The sequence below is a fragment of the Bombus vancouverensis genome, chromosome 17, assembly GCF_051014615.1.
Source record: "Bombus vancouverensis nearcticus chromosome 17, iyBomVanc1_principal, whole genome shotgun sequence".
NCBI lineage: Eukaryota > Metazoa > Arthropoda > Insecta > Hymenoptera > Apidae > Bombus > Bombus vancouverensis.
Genome location: NC_134927.1, coordinates 1,158,375 through 1,166,004, shown reverse-complemented (window position 1 = coordinate 1,166,004; position 7,630 = coordinate 1,158,375). Strand labels below are relative to the sequence as shown.

The following is a 7,630-nucleotide window of genomic DNA, read 5'->3' as shown; positions in this document are numbered from 1 at the left end:
TATGAACCTCCTTTTGGGTAAGAGGGTAGCTCGGAGCTGTACAAGTTTGTTTTGTAGTGAATGCTTTTATTGTCTAGCCAGTTTCTAATGAAGTTGCCTCTCGTGTTGTTTATTTCGTTTTCCCGGCTTGTATGTTTTGCGTTAAGGTCTCCTGCTATTATATAGTAGTTTTCCGGTTTGTTGAGCTGCAAGAGTTCGGAAAGATTATTGAATTCGTAGATAAATTCTTTCTGGTATCCGTAGGTTGCGTAGGCTGCAGTGATGAATAAATTTTCCTTATTGCTTATTTTTATTTTTATGATCGTTGTTTCTAAGGTTCTGAAACTTGTTATTTCATCAATTAGGATCGTTTTGTATTTTATAGGGTTTTTTATGAGGATCGCTGTTCCTCCTCCTTGACTGGCGTTCGGTCTGTCGTGTCTTATCATGGTGTAGTTTTTGAAGTGTACATTGTGTCTTTTGTTTAGTTTTGTTTCTGAGGTGAGTACCATATCGGGGGCTTCTTTATTTATTAGGGTTAGCATACTGTATCCTTTTTGGTTTGAAATTAAAGAGTTAGCATTTATTGCAATTATTTTCAGATGTTTTAGGTTGAATTTATGTGTTTTTTGCTGTGATTGTTGGTTTGGCGTGTTTTGGTTATTCGTCATCTGTACTATTGAAAGTGCTGAAGATGGCGTCGAGCCTTTCTTCGTGCGTTGATAGTGTATTTTTTATTTCGTTTAATTGCATTTGTTGTTCTTTTAACGCTTGGAGAATACCTTTTTTAAAGTCTTCGATAACGTTTATAATGTTTGCATGGGGGGAGTTATCGATTGTGATTGGGCTTTGGCTTGAGCGCGGATCTAAGTTTGCTGATTGTGGGGAGATTTTGGTTGTTTGATTTAGTGTTGTTTGCTGCTTCACTACGTCAGAGAACTTTAGTTCTGGGACGTATTTGCGGCTTATTTGGGCAATTCGTTTTATTTTTGTTTCCTTGTCTTTTTTCTTTTTTTCAGCTAGCTTTTTGCGCAGCTCCACGAGTTTGGGGCACCCCTTGTAAGACGCGGGGTGTCCGTAGTTTTTGCAGTTTTTTTTTAGCTTGAAGCCACTTTTCTATTTTTGTGATATGTTCTTGTAGTGATGTGACTGCTGTTGCAGGGTCAGTGTGCCTGACTAGTACCGCTGTGTCGTCCGCGAATGTCAGTATCTTGCTATTAGAAGTTGTTGGTATGTTGGCCGTGTAAGGTGTGTATAGAATTGGTCCTAAGACGCTACCTTGCGGAACCCCTGCCTTGATGTCTTTAACTTCAGAGTATGTGTTTTTAATTTTTATTACGAAGGTTCTGCTGCTTAAGTAGGATTTAATTAAATGGTATATCTGCTCCGGGAATTGTTTTCTGATTGGTTGAAGTAGACTTTCGTGGTTTATTTTGTCAAATGCTTTCTCGATGTCCATAAAGAGGGCTGTGCAGTATTGTTTGTTTTCTAATGCTAGAATTTGTAAGTCTGTGCATTTGCTCTATCGTGGAGTGTTTGTTTCTGAATCCAAATTGGTGATCTGGTATTAATTTTTCCTTCTCTATTATTGGTTTTAAGCGGGCGCAAATTATTTTTTCTAGTATTTTGGAAAACACGGGAAGTAGTGATATTGGTCTATAAGATGTTGTTGTTGAGGAAATTCGAGGATTTGGAAATACAAATAATTGACTATATTTCACACCCAACAGCTATACATCTATATTACACTCTGAAAAACGTCTTGCACGCACGCTTGTCGCCAACCGACTAAACAGAATCTTCTAACGGCAGTCTTTTGTCTCAACTAAGACCTGGACGCCCTCTGACCCTTACACACACACTCTCATGTACAGTGTAAATGTATCACTTCCCTAACAGTTGTTTGGTGTGGGTCTTTGCCTGGTTTAGGTAACATTATGATCTGTGCTAGTTTCCATAGTTTAGGATAGTATTGCATTCTTAATATTGCGTTGTAAATTATTGTGATTAGTCGTATCGCTTTTGGAGGAAGGTTTTTTAAAATTTTACCATTGATTAGGTCGATCCCTGGTGCTTTATTGTTTTTTGTTTTCTCGATTATGTTTCTAATTTCTTGTGCTGCTGTTTTAGGTATGATATAGTGTTTGTCAGTTGAGGTACTAGTGGTTAACGCATCCTCATCGGTATGACAATTGTGGTTGCTATTATTGATTATATGTGGTGTAAATATGTTGCTTAGGTGGTTGGAAAATTCTTCAGCTTGTTCTTCGTTGCTTCTTGCCCATGTATTATCTGCTTTTCTGATTGTTGGGACTAGTTTTATTGGCTTTCTCATTTTTTTTGTGGCTTTCCATAGGGAGTAGTTGGAGTTCTCGTGCGCAGATAGTGACTCTATGAATTTTGTGAACTCATTGTTATTGTGTTCTTTTATTTTGTTTTTAATTTCCTTTGCAAATTTATTTAGGTGTTTTTTATTTTCTTTTGATCTATGTTTTCGCCATTTTGCTTTCGCTTTTCTTTTTTCTTTAATTATTTCGAGGATGTTTGGCGGAATTATTTTTGTTCGTCTATTGGTTGGTTCAGGTATAGTGGTTGCCCATGCTGCTTCTTGGATAGTTTCAGTAAGTGTTGTTACTGCTTGTTCGATGTGTTCAGGTGTTTTCAATGGGATGTTACAATTGATTTTGTTCTCAACTATTTCTTTAAATGTTTGCCATTTGGGGGTATTATTGCATAGTGTCTCTGAATTGTTATAAAGTATTGGTTTGTTTCTGTATGTAATAATTATGGGTGTATGATCAGAGCTAAGCTCAAGACTGGGTGCTATATATAGTTTATTTGCATTTAGTCCCTTTGTAACTGCAAAATCAAGTAGGTCAGGTATTTTGCTCGGTCTGTCGGCCAGTATGTCGGTCTTCCTGTGGACAATATATTGAGGTTATTGTTTCTAATGTATTTTTCCAAGGTTCTACCTCGGGGTGTAGTGATTCTTGATCCCCATAGTGTGTGCTTCGAATTATAGTCTCCCGCTGCAATATACTTGTCACCTAAATGTTGAAAGTACTCTTCCCACATTTGTGATGTAATTTTGTGTCGCGGTGGCACATATACTGCTGATAACTGTAAATAGTTGCTGCTAGTTTGTACTGTAACGGTGGTTGCTTGGATATATTCCTTACAAACTTGACTGTGTAAATGATGTTTAATATCGTTTCTTATTATTACTGCGGTCCCGCCGTGTGCTTTTCCTGAGGGATGCTTGGTATCATATGTGGTGTAGTACGGTATTTTTAAATAGTTTTTTATAGTGAAGTGTGTTTCTGAAACAAGTAGTATATCGATATTATTGTTGTACAGGAATGTTTTAGTTTCTAAGGCCCTTTGTTGTAGGCCGTTAGAGTTCCAGGCTGCTATTTTAAGCGTGTCAATTTTTATTTTTTTGCTTAGCGTGTTTGTGAGTAGCTGTAGCATGAGTGTGATTTGTTGCGTTTGCTGTTTAAGGATTGCGTTTTGTTCACTTATCATTTTTGCTAACATTTCCTTGTTTTTAATGGATAGCTTTATCAGTTCTATGATTTCTGTAGCGTCGTCGATGTTATTGTTCTGGATTTGATTATCTAAGGGTGTTGACTGTTTGGCTGCTTGCGCGTAGCTTCGACTACCAAAGGTGTTGGTATTATTATGGTTGATGTTCATTACATGCTGTATGTTTCTTGATGTTTCAGTTACTGTGCTATCCTGATGTGTGTGAGAGTTAGTGTATATCCTGTTACGAAGCGGCGGAAAAAGTTTACCTTGAAGTTGTTTTCTTACTAAACAGCCTTTGTAACTATCTGGGCGATTTCCACCGCAATTGTAACATTTTACATTATTTATTTTTCCCGTGTTTGGGCAGTTCACTGTAAGGTGCTTTCCTGCGCATTTGACACACGCCGGGTTCCTGTTGCAGTAATTTTAAGTGTGTCCATATTGTTGACATCTCATGCATTGTGGTATGTCTTTTTTGTGCCTGGGTGGCTCGACTGTAATTAATGTGTTTAAAATTTTTTTAATATCGAACATTTCCTTGTTGTTATTTTTAGGTTCTAATTCTATTAAGAATAGCGGTAGTGGTTGCTTCGTATCGTACCTTGTAATATTGTTTATAGTTCTTGTTTGGTGGCCAATATTTGCTAATTCGTCACTTAGTTTTTTTGTGTTAATTTTTGGATGCAGTCCTCTTATAACTACTTTGTAGCTCCTTTCCGTTTTGAGCTGGTACGCGTGGTATATAGCATTTTTTCCCCTTAATTCTTTTATAACTTTCCTATAATTTTCTGGTGTGTTTGTTTGGATTTTTACCTGTTCTAATTTTGCTTGTTTTATTGTGTAATTATCCTTTCCAACAATATTGTTAAGTTGATCAATAAGCGAGTCTATTATTTGCGTCTCAACAAATATTGGTGGAGGTTTTGTAATGTGTGTTGGTTGAGTTGTGGTATTGCTTGTTGGGTCGTCGTCTAATTCTTCTGTTAGCGAGCTGAAGGAGTTTCTTAGCGGTAATTCTTGCAGCCATCGCTGCTTTTCCGTATCTAGATTACCTGTTATTTTTCTTTTTTTGTTATAGCTGGCTACCTTCCAGCTTTCGTCCTGTTGAGTTGTTACTTTGTTGATTTCCATGTCAACTTCAATTGTGGCTGAGTAGTCCTGTCCTTGGTTTGTTGGTTGACTTGTTTTTGATGTATCTGTTGTTTTGTATATGTAGTATTGATCTTGTTTGTTTATAATTTTTATTGGTGCAATATTCTCCATGGTAGGTTTGCTAGTCTTCTTGATAGAAGACACGGGTTTCCACTGTTTGGCTATAGGCGTAAACGTTCTTAAATTTCTCTTCCCCACTTGCCGCACTTTCTCTGAAGCACTGTTTTACACGCCCGTTTAGCTCGGCTGTTCGGGCAGAACTGTTTTTTGCAGTTAACGCAGAATATTTTCTCTTTGGTTACTGCTTCTTCTTTTTTTATTTTGCAGTCGCCTGGGCCATGGGGCTCACTGCATTTAACACAGCGGTAGTTTAGGTTGCAGTTTTGCGCTGTGTGGCCTAATCGCTGGCATTTGTGGCATTGAGTTATGTCATCCTTTTTTTTTATTATTTTTTCCCATTTTATCTTGTAGTAGTTAAAATAGTTTATTTTTAGTAGGTTGCTTATATTGCTGTCGGGGGATAGCTGTATTATGTAAATTGGGAGCAATATGTTGTTCTCCCTTGATCTTTCTGTCGTGAATCGTGTGACGTTTATGAATTTTACGTCGTCAATGTGCAAGGCTTGTAGGTCTGTAAGTATTTCTGTTTCGGTGTAGCTATTGTCTAAACCTTTTAACAAGTATGTATGGTGTTTCTCTGTTTTGGGTGTATACGTGTAGAAGGTTGTGTTAGCTGAGAGGAGAGTTTGTTTTGCTTTATGGAAATCGGGTAGGTTTTGGAGGTAGATCGCGTGTTTACCTGCGTGTATTCTTTTGATGTGAAATTGTTTAATGTCCGCTACTTTCTCTATGAGCGTTACGGTGTCCTTTGGGTCTTGTAGGATTATGTTGATGGGTGGCGGCCTGTTATCTCTTGTGGTGGGAGGGGTGCTCGTACGCTCCTCCGCGGAGCATCCGGTGGGGCGTCCGTCCGGTGCTCGGTCCCCCCTTGGCGATGCTGGTGGCGCCGGGCCTCCTGGGTTGTACGATGAGGCCTGTCGCCCCTGCGGTGTTGATTGCTTTGGCGGTGTGGTGGGACTGTGTTTTCCCATTTTGCCACGTAATACTTGGTTTTTTTGTCTTATTTGCTCTGGCGTTGAGCTCGATATTGGGTAGTTTGCTGGTCCCGGCTGTGATTGTGGATGTGGTTCTGATTCTAGTAAGCTAAATCTGTTTTTTGTTGAGATCGCTGGGGGCGAGGCAGCTTTTATGGGTCTCATGTTTCCGACTTCCTTAGTCCTTTCGTCCTGGGCGGAGAGATGCTCTTCTTTTGTGTTTCTTAGGATATCTTCTAATCCTTTGGTCCTGGCAACTAGGTTTGGTTGGGGGTTGAGTTTCCGCTTCTTTTGCGCGGACAGTTGATTTCCTAGCCTGTTTCAGCGCACGGTAATTATATGACGAGAACGATTGCATTCAGCGCGGTATGTGCGTTGGCTGAAATTAGTAATTTTCTTATTTGTTTTCCATGGTCAAAAAATAGAATATTTAAATAAACATAGGTGTGTGCCAAAATGAGAATGATACAATTTATGATAATGGTCGCGTAATAATAAAACATTTCTCTTTCTCGATGCTTCGATTGTAGATTATTAAAAATAGATTGTCAAGAAATAGATTGGAAAAAGGAAAAGAAGCCAACACCACACGGAGTTTCCAGGCGGTCACCCCATCCAAATACTATCCGTGCCCAGCGCTCCTTAACTTTCGTGATCGGACGTGAACGAGTGCACTCAACGCGGTTTGAGCGTTGGCTGAGGTAAACAGTTTTCTTATTTGTTTCTGATGATCAAAAAATAGAATATTTAAAGAAATATAGGTGTGTGCCAAAATGAGAATTACTTCCTTCGGTAGTACACATACTAAAAACAGTTGTTCGTTAACCTCCAAACAGGACGGACCCCTCAGCCCAAAAAGGGACATCAGACTTAGGTCCTGAAAATATTGCAGTGACATCATCGCTATAAATAAAAAAACAAATAAAAATAAAATTAAAAAAAAAATAAGAAAATAAAAGTATATAAAAAAATAGAATTTACCGAGAATGATGCAAAAGGCAAGGCAAAAGAAAAATAAATCCGCAAAAAGCGGCCAAGGAAATCAACAATAGCTTAAGACTGTCCGCGCAAAAGAAGCGGAAACTCAACCCTCAACCAAACCTAGTTGCCAGGACCAAAGGATTAGAAGATATCCTAAAAAACACAAAAGAAGAGCATCTCTCCGCCCAGGACGAAAGGACTAAGGAAATCGGAAACATGAGACCCATAAAAGCTGCCTCGCCCCCAGCGATCTCAACAAAAAACAGATTTAGCTTACTAGAATCAGAACCACATCCACAATCACAGCCGGGACCAGCAAACTACCCAATATCGAGCTCAACGCCAGAGCAAATAAGACAAAAAAACCAAGTATTACGTGGCAAAATGGGAAAACACAGACCCACCACACCGCCAAAGCAATCAACACCGCAGGGGCGACAGGCCTCATTGTACAACCCAGGAGGCCCGGCGCCACCAGCATCGCCAAGGGGGGACCGAGCACCGGACGGACGCCCCACCGGATGCTCCGCGGAGGAGCGTACGAGCACCCCTCCCACCACAAGAGATAACAGGCCGCCACCCATCAACATAATCCTACAAGACCCAAAGGACACGGTAATGCTCATAGAGAAAATAGCAGACATCAAGCAATTTCATATCAAAAGAATACACTCAGGTAAACACGCACTTTACCTCCGAAACCTATCCGACTTCCATAAAGCGAAACAAACACTCCTCTCAGCGAACACAACCTTCTACACAAACACACCCAAAACAGAGAAACACCATACATACTTGTTAAAAGGTTTAGACAATAGCTACACCGAAACAGAAATACTTACAGACCTACAAGCCTTGCACATTGACGACGTAAAATTCATAAACGTCACACGATT

The 7,630-nt window shown here is 39.5% G+C and overlaps 1 pseudogene; it reads right to left on the bottom strand.

Moving 5' to 3' along the window:
• Window positions 1-6,330: 6,330 nt before the first annotated feature.
• LOC143303978 (5S ribosomal RNA) lies at window positions 6,331-6,450 on the bottom strand (annotated as a pseudogene).
• Window positions 6,451-7,630: the final 1,180 nt, after the last annotated feature.